This window comes from Lithobates pipiens, unplaced genomic scaffold (genome assembly GCF_037356315.1).
Source record: "Lithobates pipiens isolate NorthernLeopardFrog02 unplaced genomic scaffold, aLitPip1_a1.2 Scaffold_3, whole genome shotgun sequence".
Lineage (NCBI taxonomy): Eukaryota > Metazoa > Chordata > Amphibia > Anura > Ranidae > Lithobates > Lithobates pipiens.
In genome coordinates, this window is record NW_027507790.1 from 67,666,138 (window position 1) to 67,679,016 (window position 12,879).

Below are 12,879 nucleotides of genomic sequence, written 5' to 3' on the forward strand. Positions count from 1 at the left end.
AGGCGCGGTGGCCCGGCAGAAGAACCGAAGAGGGGGACAAGACCCCCGAAGTCGGGAGAAGAGGCCGGCGGCGGGGAGGAAGAAAGCCGGACTCCTCCGCTAGTAAAAGAGCTACACACACATAGCGGAGGAGTCCGGCGAGAAGACCCCCGAAGACGGAAGACCCCCGGAGCTGTGCAATAAAATATTTTTTCCCTGTGTTGTGTTTTTTTTTTGTACTTTATTTCACAGGTGAATGGGTAGGGGTACATTATACCCCATACTCATTCACATAGGGTGGGGGGCCGGTATCCGGGGGCCCCCTTCTTAAAGGGGGCTCCCGGATTCCGATAAGCCCCCCGCCCGCAGACCCCGACAACCAACGGCCAGGGTTGTCGGGAAGAGGCCCTTGTCCTCATCAACATGGGGACAAGGTGCTTTGGGGTGGGGGGGCCGCGCGGCCCCCCCTTCCCCAAGGCACCCCCCATGTTGAGGGCACGCGGCCTGGTACGGCTCAGGAGGGGGGGCGCGCTCGCTCGCCCCCCTTTCCTGGCCGGCCGGGTAGCGTGCTCGGAAAAGGGTCTGGTGTGGAGTTGGGGGGAACCCCCACGCCGATTTTTTTCGGCGTTGGGGTTTCCCTTTAAGCCCATTCCAGGCGGCAGAGCCCGCGACGTCTCCTTCGCGGGCCCCGCCTACCTGTACACGCGCTCGAAATGGGCGGATTTGCCTCCTCCTTACGTGGGCGAGTCCGTTCATTTCAAAAGTTGAGCGAACTGTTTGCCCAACCTTGTTCGTCAAACAGTCCGCTCGTGTGTGGGCAAGTCCGCTCATGCAAATTTTGAGCGGACTGTTTGCCGAAACTGTTTGACGAACAAGGTTGGGCAAACAGTCCGCGCGTGTGTACGCGGCCTTACAGTTTCAAGTTCAACTTGGAAAAGTGAAGACAATATCAGACATGAGTATGTACAAACTGGGCTGATATTGCCTTCATCACATAGGGTGTGACCCCTGAAAAATCCAAATTTGGAAGATGCACACAGTCTGTCAACATGTGCTAACTCCCATCGGGGGATCAATGTACATGCTTTGGGGCTGCAACCCCTTCATCTCAGACACTTTCCACAAAACATGTACATTGATCCCCCATGATGGGAGATAGCACATGTTTACACACTCTGTGCATCTTCCACATTTTTAATTATGCAAAATACAACATTTTTATGTTAAAAAGCAAAAATAAAACCCTATCTAGTTTTTTCGTTTTCACACTCTCCCCAAAATATCAATGATGTTCTTCATTTTATTTTTAACATCATTGATGTTTTGTTGTACAATTTCCAAATCCCTATTGCACCCCATTATCTCCCCGATCAAGATCTGGGCACTTTCACTGGTAAAACGGGAATTTTCCTCCACATCACCTAGAAAAAAAACAAACAAACACACCATGTAATCCAAATATGGTGATATACATTGATGAGCTTACCGGAAGCTGTGTTCTCCGACACTCACCTGTTGTGGTGACAATTTGGCCAACCTCCATGATCTCTCCTTCTTCCTCCTCCTCCTCCTGCTCCTGCTCCTGCTCCTCTGTTTCTTCTTTTGGAAGTTGCCCTTCTTTGGGAGAGGTGTGGTCCCTGGTGTCCTCATGGTCCCTGGTGTCCTCATACTTGCCGAGTCTTCTCTCCCCTATGAGAATGTAAACAAAGATTAATTAGCACACAGAGGGCAGAAATAGGAATCTGAAACATTGCTTGGAAGTGTGGTACAATTGTGTTTTTGGGCCAAGTTACAAGGTGAGAACATTATTGGGGCCACTTTGTTAAGCTGGAATACTTCCCTGCAGAACGATGTTTCATAAGAACGAACGAAACCATGACCTTGAAAGTGGCCATTTTAAAATGCACAACATGAAATCAAAGCACATGGAGCATGTATGCAAGCAAGAATAATCATATGAACACACGACAACTACTTACTTTTTTTAAGAACACGCTTGATCCTTGGGTACTGCTCGTGCTCCCTCAGTTTCAGGTCTGACCAGCGTTTTCTCAGTTGATCCTTGGATCAGCGTACCCCAAAATTCTTCAGAAGACTCTTCACAACTTTATTCATGATCTTAGCCTTTCTGATATTTGGGTTTGGGTAAGGTCCATACTTCCCATCATAGTCGGTCCTGTTCAATATGTCGACCATCTACAACATCTCTCCAAAAGACATATTTGAGGCCTTAAATCTTGTCTTCCTGGATCGGAACTTTTCAGGCTCCGGGCTTTCCTCACCCTCCTCCTCGTTAATGGAACTATTAGTGCGCACCTGCGTTCTCTCCGCCATGTGCTCTCCCCACTGCGTGGGAAGCGAAGGGGCGGGGAATAGTCTGGAAAGAACGTCAGGGGCGGGCGGATTTTCACGCATGCGCACTGTATATAAAACGCCACACATGTGTATCGTCCGTACGATCTGGGAGGAGAGTGTGAGTCACAGACGCGGCGAACGTCGAAACGAAGGTAACATTTTTAACTTTGTGCTTCACTAGACTAGACTGCTTGTATCTAGGTCGATGTTGGGACAAGATTAGGGGGGATTTTAATTGCATTATTAGTATTTGATGGTTTGTCTTGTGTTGTGTCTTGCAGACAAAATGGACCCATTCAACAATGCCAACTTTATGGGGCTATTCCTCGAGCTCTACATGGAGATGCCCTGCCTGTGGCAGTTCCACAACAAGTTTTATAATGACAGATCAAAGAGGAATGCAGCACTGGAGAAACTGCTTGCTTTGGTGCAGATCAGGGTCCCCATGGCAGACATGACATATCTGAATCGCAAAATTGTGGCCATGAAGCTTACATATTTCAGGGAGAGAAAGAAGCACCTGGAGTCCTTGAGAGCAGGAGATCCAGATGCTGTTTATTACCCCACGATGGTGCACTTTGACAGGCTGCATTTTCTGGTAGACCAGGGGGTACCCAGGCCACCACTCAGGCCACCACTCTCCAGGCTTCCTCCAAGGCATCCTTCACCCCCAGCTGAGGCTTCTGATGTCCAACCTGGGCCTTCCAGGCAGCACCATGTGGTGGGGCCCAGCTTGAGACAGGTATTGCATTGTTGAACATATTTCTTGTGTTACATTTAATAATGTTAACTAGATGTTCTTATTGATCAGTAAGTTGAGATTTCTCCAAGTGGTTTATATCTCAATAGACAGTAGTGACCAAAAATGATTGGGACGGGAAAGAAAAATGCTGGTGTCAGAATTATAGTCTGTTCTATTTGGTAACATTCAATTAGCAAAAGCCAGGAGCACAAAATGTTGTGATTGATGATCAAAAAACTAAAACTATGTCCCCTTTTCATACACAGGAAGACCTCAGTCGGGGGGAGGCTGTGGCAAGTGGCAGCCAGGAGGTCCACCAACGCTCTCCTTCTCCTGCCCCAGCTACAGGATCCCAGCCACAGCCTGGAAGGATGCCTGGTGGGAAGTCCCAAAGGAAGACCGGAGAGTGATGGCCTGGGTTGAGTCTGGTGTGCCAGAAGATGCAGCCTCTTGAAGATCACCATCCTGGGGACAGAAATGGCATCTGAATTTCCTGCTCTCTAGGACTTCGGGAGCAGACTTCTCTCCCTGAGATATCTACTCCTCAGGCCACCAATTTTTTAATATCTCATTTAGTCATGTCTGCCCTGGGGGCCAAAGGCTGCACCAAAGTTAAGAAGTTTCTCCAGTGCTGCGTTCCTAGTTTTATTTTCGAGCAAACAAAATAAGTTTTATTTTTGTTTGATGAAATACTTGTGTAATGTGTTTTTCCTTCAAAAAGTACAGTTTATTTGTGAGCAGGCAGGTACATTTCCAAAATACAAAGTGAACTAAAGAACAAGGGGTACCAACACTAAACAACCTCCTGTAGATTAAAAAAGCAAAAGAAAATATAAAAAATACAATAATGTTGTTGTTGTAAGTTTACACCCAAAAAAAAAAAAAAAGGAGAAATGAGCAAAGTGTCTTTAAAGGAGATTTTTAGGGAATCCCCCCCCCCCAAAAAAACATCCAAAAAATAAAAAAACAAATCAATCATTGTGTAGATGTGACGCAAACTAAAATTGTATTGCTGAAATGGTTAAAAAAGAGTAATGAAATCCGTTCGGGAGAAGTGTGTGTGACTATGAGCATCAAAAGAAGTTTGTTCTTGCAGCATTGTAAAGAACAAGAGAATGCGCTTGATGAATGATTTTTTAACATTGCACCGTGACGAATGTGCTATATCGCTTATGAGCAGTAGTTTTACCTGAACGAGTGCTTCCGTGTCGGAATTTGAATGTGAGCATGCGTGGCAAAATCAAAATCAAAATCAAAATGCTCTACACATGACCGGATTAGGTCCGACCGGCCCAGTTGGTTGGGAAATATTTCCAACATGTTGGAAAATTGGGTCGGACGGAATCAGTCCAATGCATACTACACACAGTCGGATTATCTGACGACACGGTCCGATAAGACGCATTCCGACAGATTCTCGGACCGTGTGTACGCGGCATCAGACAGGGTCAATTTGGTTGTTTTTCATCCTGGCTGGTAAGTGTGCTGGGAAATCTTTTGTTTGTGATTGGCAGCACTTTTTTAAGCTTGGCTGGTTATTCTGTATACTCCTGCTCAGTCATTTAGAATGCCATAGAGCCTGTCACCCCCCCCAACCCCACTTCAAAGGTGTTATTTTTGGGGCATCTCTTCTTATAATGCCTGCATGAATCTGTGCCCTATGATGCAGTTGCCAGTTACTCCCATCCCTGACAGCAACATGCACTGACAGCCATGCTAAGTTTTGCCAGGCATGTGTCGGGAAGCCGGTTCAGTAACATATAGCGTGGTTGTTTCTCTATGTTCTATATAGCTGCTTGTTGGCAGTACTGCCTGGGTTGCAGCAATTATCTTACTGAGGTGAGGTCTGTAACTGTAATGTAGTAAAATATTAAAATATTGAGGGCTTTTTTTAATGTTTGAAAATGGGGTGAGTTGAAGTTTGTTGGGTTAATCAACACTGTGTATACTACACTATATACGTAGTGTAGACTTATAATAGGGGTAGGCTTAGAAAAAGCATTCACTAACCACCTATGCTGTCATGTAGGCATATGGGCAGAGTTGCCAACCGTCAGTATTTTTACTGGCAGCCAGTAAAAAAAAACAGGCAATTTTCCCCTCCCAGTAAAAGGAAAAATTTGCCAGTAAAAATATGACTGTAATATTCGGCTCGGTCCAGAGCTAGCTGAGATAATCCGAGTGCTTGTTACAGTGTGTTCGGGTAGCTCTGGTGGAGGCGTTGCCCAAGCGTGGTGTGTGATGTCATGGTACAAGGGAGCAAAGCAGAGTGGCCAGTGCATTGTGTGTGGGTCTGCAGGACAAGAGCAAGGCAGGTCGGGAGCGGGACTGTCAGTACTGAACTGAAGGGACCACCTGGCTTGGAGGGAGACTGTCACTGTGACTCAGGAGGGGGACATGTCGCGCCGGTGAGAAGTCGGCATCATCTGTGCTGCTGCACACTTCTGTCTTTGTCACTGTAATGCCGCGTACACACGATCGGGCTCCGGCGGACTTTTTCTTCCCAAAAGTCCGGCGGACTTTTTCTTCCCAAAAGTCCGGCGGACTTTTTCTTCCCAAAAGTCCGGCGGACTTTTTCTTCCCAAAAGTCCGGCAGACTTAGAAAGAAGTTTTGACTCAAAATTATATGCCGGACTCGGCAGTCCTGCGGACAATCCGCCCGTTTGTATGCTAGTCCACCGGACTTTTGAAATGAATGGACTTGCCCACACATGGAGAAAATTCAGTACATTTTGAACGTGGCTCCAGGTAGACGGAACTAGCGAAGGAAGTCAATGTCGACGCCTCCATCAGCGAGATTGACACCTCGCGAGCCCTGGTATGGATTTAAAGGGGAACCCCTACATCGAAAAAAACAGCCTGGGGTCCCCCCAAAGTCCATAGCAGACCCTTATCTGAACACACAGCCCAGCCGGTCAGGAAAGGGGGTGGGGACGAGCGTGCGCCCCCCCCTCCTGATCCGTACCAGGCTGCGTGCCCTGCGGCCCCCCCACCCCAAAGCACCTTGTCCCCATGTTGATGAGGAAGAGGGCCTCTTCCTGACAACCCTGGCCATTGGTTGTCGTGGTCTGCGGGCGGGGGGCTTATCAGAATCCCCAGGGCAGGAGGAGAGAACCCTAGAGATGCATCTGAGCTACCAACCTGAGGACATCTACATAACATCAATGCTCAATGGCCTTTTGATACCTTATTTGAATTGCATTTGTTTTGTTTTGAAACTTTGATATTGTCAGAAAAATCTGCCTAGACTGTGTTACCCTGTGGGTTACAAATGCAATTTGAGAGTGAGCATTCCAACAAGAACTTAAGTTTCCCATCGACCATCAGACTAGCCAGTGATTTATATAGGGCCTAAGAATACAGGTCATACTATTTATTACAACTCCAGGTGTTCTCTTTTATTCTCTATTGTGTGTTTTTCCATTGTTGTCATCTGGGTCATTCTGCTCTTAACCACCTAGTGCATTTGGCAAGGCCCTTTCAGAGACAAGAAGAGGAAATAGACCCTGTCTGAACATTGTTTGTTCCTGTGCTCGATATGCAGTTAACCCTGTCATTGTTGTAATGGTTGAAACCAAACTTCCTTTAGCATGGTTTGTCCTGGCCCGAATACATCCTTTGTGTAAAACTACTGGTGCATTGGAGAGTTGTCAGGTTCAGTTATGGGTGGGTCACCACTAGAGTGGCAGAAGAACCCATCAATCTAGCAACTTGAAGTAGTCATTACTACAAACACATGCATGTTATCGCAACACACAGTAAAATGCGATACTTATTGCATCAAACTGCTCTTTGTGTGATTATATGAATTTTACCCCAACAAACTGCACAACAGAAGACAATGCACTGCTGTGCACCACAACACACATTTGTAGTCTGTTGCAGTGCATTGACATAATAAATGGCTTGTCTTAATGCAATGCAAGTTAATGTGTAATGTAACATGCGTTAGATTGGGCACTTTAATGCACAGCAAGGGATTACATCAATGTGAATAGAGCACTTCATATAATAGTAGGCTTAATGATATAGGTATGGTCTGACCAAAGGGTCCAGTTTCTTGCAACCTAGCAATAAGTAAAAAAAGGGGGGTAAAGGTGCGCTAAGGACCCTGGACTATTCTAAATAAAACAAAACCAGTAAACAACTAAATTATGCCGAAAGTAAAAACCCAAATGTGCAAACGAACTGTATGAAAAGGGGCTGCCACTACCTAATCTTGCAACCTAGCGGCTGCTGTTTATTTAAAGAAAAAACACACGCACTGCACTTTTCTAAAGCTCATTGTTCACTTCTTGCTTTTAGTTAAACAAAACACATAAAAAAATAAAATAAAAAATAATAATAAAAAAAAATAAAAACATAGAAAGCGTAGTCACCTGACCTGTTATATTACCAACGTTAACATTACTCCACACCATAGCTTTCAATAATATTTCAAAACCATGGCCTGCATTTTATGATTAGGATGTAAAAACTGTGCTGTGCAGAAGATACTGTAGTAGTAGTTGTACTCAGTTTTAAATAGGGTCCCAAGTATCCATGAGGCTGCAGCATCATAAGTCACACTGCCAATCTGGTTGCTGGAGGCAACTTACCTGCAACCGCATGTCTCTGTGACATCACTTCTTCGTTGACCAAATGAAAGCACTGTCGCTACTGCCTCATTGGCAAGCAGGATAATGCCATAGTTTGGACAGCAAGGAAACAATAGTGTAAGAACATGTTAGTGTTCTCTAATGACACTTTCCTAATTGTGCCTCTGTAGACATTTGTCTGCTTCTATGAGTTTGGTACTGATTGTGTCCCCGGGGACATGTTCCTAAATGTGTTAGTGCCAAACTGATTGCGTCTCTGCACAGTACAATATTGATTGTGTGTTTGCCGGCATGTTTCTAGTTTTATTAATTTGATACTTTGTCTCTGTGAACATGTTTCTGGTTGTGTCAGTACTATTAGACTGTGTCTCTATGGACATTTTTGGTTGTTTTAGTATGGTACTATCCCCGTCTCTGCGAACATGTTTTTGTTTGTTTTAGTAAAGTACTAAATGTGTCTCTGTGAACATATTTTTGTTGTATCTATATACTGACTATATACTGTGTTTCTGTGGGCATGTTTCTGGTCATATCAGCATGCTACTAATTGTGTTGCTATAGACATATGTAGCGCTGGCTCCTGACGAGCATGCGCTATTTGTTTTTGAAAATTATTATTCCTGAAACCACAGTTGGGTTTTAGGGCTAATTCTGCTAAATTATGGTTTCAGTACCAGTCTAGCTGGATTGCACTGAGTTCTCCTTGGCCGCAGGTGTTGCTGTCACCGCCGGCAGGTATGAGAACGCAGTTTAGCTGGGTGTATTGGATGCCACTCTTTCTCTCGGAACCAGCCCAGTGGGAGTGTTTATCCTGCTGTGCATTCTGGGAGGTGGTATTTAAGGTTCTGAGATCACATGCTTTGGGGTTCCGGTCCAGAAGATATCTTCTGTCTGTTTGGTCCTGGTCCTCCTGACCAGCCCTTATGGCCCTCCTGGCCTGGGGTGCGGATCCATGCAATTCCAAGTCTCGGGGCTGGATAGCCCGAGGTGAAGCAACAACAGGGACAGGCCTGAATGGATATCGGGGCCTAATGATTCAAGGGTGGTCCGGTGCTGTCTCATCTAAGGAGAGGCCCAGCAACTGGAGGAGCATCCAGGGGAGGACTCTTCAGGAGAAGGCCATGCACAAGGCTGGTTTCTCTGAAGGAGCCTGGAGGCTCAGTTGAAGGACACTTTATGGATCTACACTCATACGGTATCGCCAGACTGGCTGAGAGATACTGGTACCGTATTATAGCTCTTTAAATTTGTCTACGTCCATCAGTTACGCTCAAGTCTGTGGCAGAGACTTTTCTCAAGTATTCTACATCCAAGTCTGTGGCAGGGACATTTCTCAAGTATTCTACATTTGGGCCATGTATCATGGGAAACCCTAGATGGAGACGAGGTAAAGAAGGTAATGGTAAGCCCAATAAAACCAGCAGCTCCTTCGGGGGTCATTGCTACATATGTTTCTGTGGTGTCAGTACAGTACTGATAGTTTCCTTAATACATTTACTTTTTAACCATAATAGTGTAGCACACTACTCCCTTGGAAGCTGCTGTGTAGTTCATACCATACTGCCAACATGCATCCGTTCTTCCACCCCGCATGATTCACAACAGACAAGTCAATATAGTTGAACAGGTAACTTTTATTCCTTCTGCTGCAGTCCATGTGTAATGGTGGCAATAGGAATTATGAGCTGCCTCCTCCTTCTAGTTCCTCTGAGTAGCTAGATACCTTTCCCTTAGTGAACTGACCGGTGCTCCTCTGAAAAGCACCTTGGTAATTGGATGCTGGAAGTCCCAGGCCTCAACTACCCATCTTGCCTCCTGTGATCCTTCCCAGACCAGTTCAGAAAAGTTGGGATGATACCCGGTCTACTCCATCCGCTTTGCAGCTACTTCCCGATCTTTGAATATAGGACGATCCCAGTCGGGATGCCTGGATTAATTCCCCAGGATTTCCCCAGGACGACTTGATGTGCTGAGACCATCCAGCACTGGGGCCTCTGAAACCCCAGGCTTTCAGGTTAGGTTCCTGCTCTCCAGCACTGGGGCCTCTGAAACCCCAGGCCTTTGAGCCTGCTCCTTGGAGTTACATTTTGGCTGCTTCACTGGACTGAGTTTCTTCCCATCCTTTCTAGGAAGCATGTGACCTCAGAATATATATCAGTCCCGCCCCTGCCCATACAAATTAATGATTGGGCCAGGGGCCATATACACTGCCTGCACTCCAGTCCCTGACCCACCTCCTTTCCAGAACATTCGCGGCTGGCTGTTCGGTAAGAGCCTGGAAGCTAAGCTGAAAGGACACCAAGTAAATCTGCATTCTTACGGTATCGCCGGACCGGCTGCAAGATACTGGTACTGTAAAAAAGTTCCTAATTTCATCCTTCAGTTACACTTAAGGTTCTGTGCTCATTTAAAGTTCTACAATCAAGTCTGTGGCAGAGACTTTTCTCATTTAAAGTTCTACAACCAAGTCTGTGGCAGAGACTTTTCTCATTTAAAGTTCTACAACCAAGTCTGTGGCAGAGACTTTTCTCATTTAAAGTTCTACAACCAAGTCTGTGGCAGAGACTTTTCTCATTTAAAGTTCTACAACCAAGTCTGTGGCAGAGACTTTGCTAAGCTTAAATCACCTGTTGGCTGCCAAATCCACAAACAGGGATTTATCCGGTAGTTGAAATATCCAGTTGCGAATGGCTATTCCCTGGATCATCTAAAGAGAGACATTTTCAAGTGTTAGCAGTTCCAAAAGTACCTGAGCTTTACTACCCATACCCTATTTTCCCAACTGAGAGACTGTGTTCTGTTCAACGTTTTATGCAAATAAAAATTCCCAAAGGGATTCAAGTGTCGGTCTTTGCAGTTTATGGGGCCATCAACCTCGGGAATCCCTAGACAAGAACGAGGTGGAGAAGGTAAACGGTAATCCCAGCCAAACCAGCTGCTCCTTCGGGGGTCAGTGCTACACATAGTATTGGGATTGATCGTTTATACATTTACCTGATGTGTATTTTGTTTTCTCTAGAACTGTCCGTGTGTAATGCACTTCTTGATATTGTCCATATTTTTGCATCTGTAGCATGCCTTTGTTGCAATAAAGGAACATTGTGTTTATTAAAAAAAAAGAAGGATGTTGGTCAAACAAGGTGGTGAGAGCCAGTGAGTTATGTGCAAGCATGATGAGGAATGTGCAGTTCCGCAGGTGGCCGAATGTTACTGCTCGCAGTGCTTGGGCGACTCCGGAGGGAGACTAACAGGACTGGGCAACAGCCCAGATGCATGCAGGAACGTTTGTGCTGTGAGCGGACATCTCTCTGTTCCCTGCTTCTGAGCTGACAGTCTGTGTCTATTCCATTTAGGTTACAGCCGAATGGAAGAGGGTGGATCCGCTCTGCCTCCTCCAGCCCCCTCTCTTACTGTGGCCGCCCACACTCTGTGCAGCCTGTGTGCTGCGTCTGTGAATAGGACGTGTGGATGGGAACATTTAAACTGAGAGCAGACTGTTTTCTATATGGGATGCTCTGGAAGCTGATGACTGAGCCTCGTGCTGGGTCCTTCCTTCTAAGTGAGTGAGCTGTGCCTGACCTTGCCACTGTGAATAATCACACTTCCTGTTCCTGTGAAGTCACGACCAGCTGCTTCTTGTTTCCTGCCTCCTGGTTCCCAGCATTTTCTGGATCCCTGTAAGATCACACCAGTGCTCCAGGCTGCAAAGGGAAGACATTTATGAGACTCCAGGACTGGCGATTTTCACTGCATACTGAACTCATCTAATTTAACCTGTGAGTTACTACTTGTTTTTATTAAATATATGATTTATACTGCACTCAGTCTGGCGCCCCTCTGTTCCCAGTACCTGGTCCTATGTACTATGATGTGGGCTCACACTGGTGTGCTGCAGTGTTGGTGATCTCACAGTCTTCCTGCATGTTACCTCCCCCCCCAGTCTAATGCAGCCTCACTGTGCCCATGAATTTCAGCCTCACTGTGCCCATAAATTGCAGCCTCACTGTGCCCATCAAATGCAGCCACTGTGCCCATCAAATGCAGCCACTATGACTCCCTGGCGGCATTTAACCAGCACCCCCCCCCCCACCTCTTCAGTGTCTGACTTGCAATTACCCCATCTTGGTGGCGGGTCAGGCAGCGGATGGCGGTGGTGAGCTGTGGGCCGGGCAGTGGGTCAGGCAGCGGCTCCTGTGTCCTGCATGCTTCTTCCATGCTTTTCCTCCTGTTAGATATCCAATAGGAGCGCCTGACCTTTCAGGTAATTAGGTGACGGGTATTAGATCTGCGCTTTCTGATTGGCGGAGATGCAGATCAGTGTTAGAAAAGCAAATTTCTTGATCATACATCACGGGACACAGGAGCTTCATTACATAGTGGGTTATATAGGCACCTCTGGTGATTGGACACTGGTTAACCCCCAATTAAGGATAATTCCTCCCCTATATAACCCCTCCCATATGGGAGACACCTCAGTTTTTTCGCCAGTGTCTATGGTGGTTGGTCACGTAAAACATGTGCTCTGAAGAAAGCTCTGTGCAGGTCCCTGCGGGGGCCTAAGGGCTACAACAAACCGGATCCATATCTCGGGCCGATATTTTGACTCCCAAGATGGTATGGTACCCGGGCCTCGTCATCCGAAGAAACGAGGTTTTGCCTGTAAGGCCACGTACACACGGGAGGACTGTCTGTCCAACTTAGTCCGCTGAAACGTGTTTCAGCGGACAGTCCGCTTGTGTGTGGGCTTCAGCGGACTTTTTCAGCGGACAGTCTGGCGGACTAAGTCTTTTGGAATTTCCGTAATACAGTCCGTCCAACTTTGGTTTCAGCGGACAGTCCGCTCGTGAGTAGGCAAGTTGGACTGACTAAGTATGGCGCATGCTCAGAAAGGATTTACACGGCCGAAGGTTGCATTGCAGTGTATTGGACGTCGTATTTCTAGTCCCGTCGTACGTGCTGTACACGTCATCGCGCAAGCTTTCAGCGGACTGTCTGTTCATCGTGTGTGGTCAAGTCCGTTCATTCAAAAGTAGGACGGACTGTCTGTCGGATTGTCTGACGGACTTAGTTGGCCAGACAGTCCGCCCGTGTGTACGCGGCTTAAGTCCTCTCCTATTGGAAGACTGGGCTCTGGGAAAACCAGACTTGGTGTACTATTTACATAGTGGCACGAAAGTTTCTGGCAGAGTCTTTTACAAGGTCCAG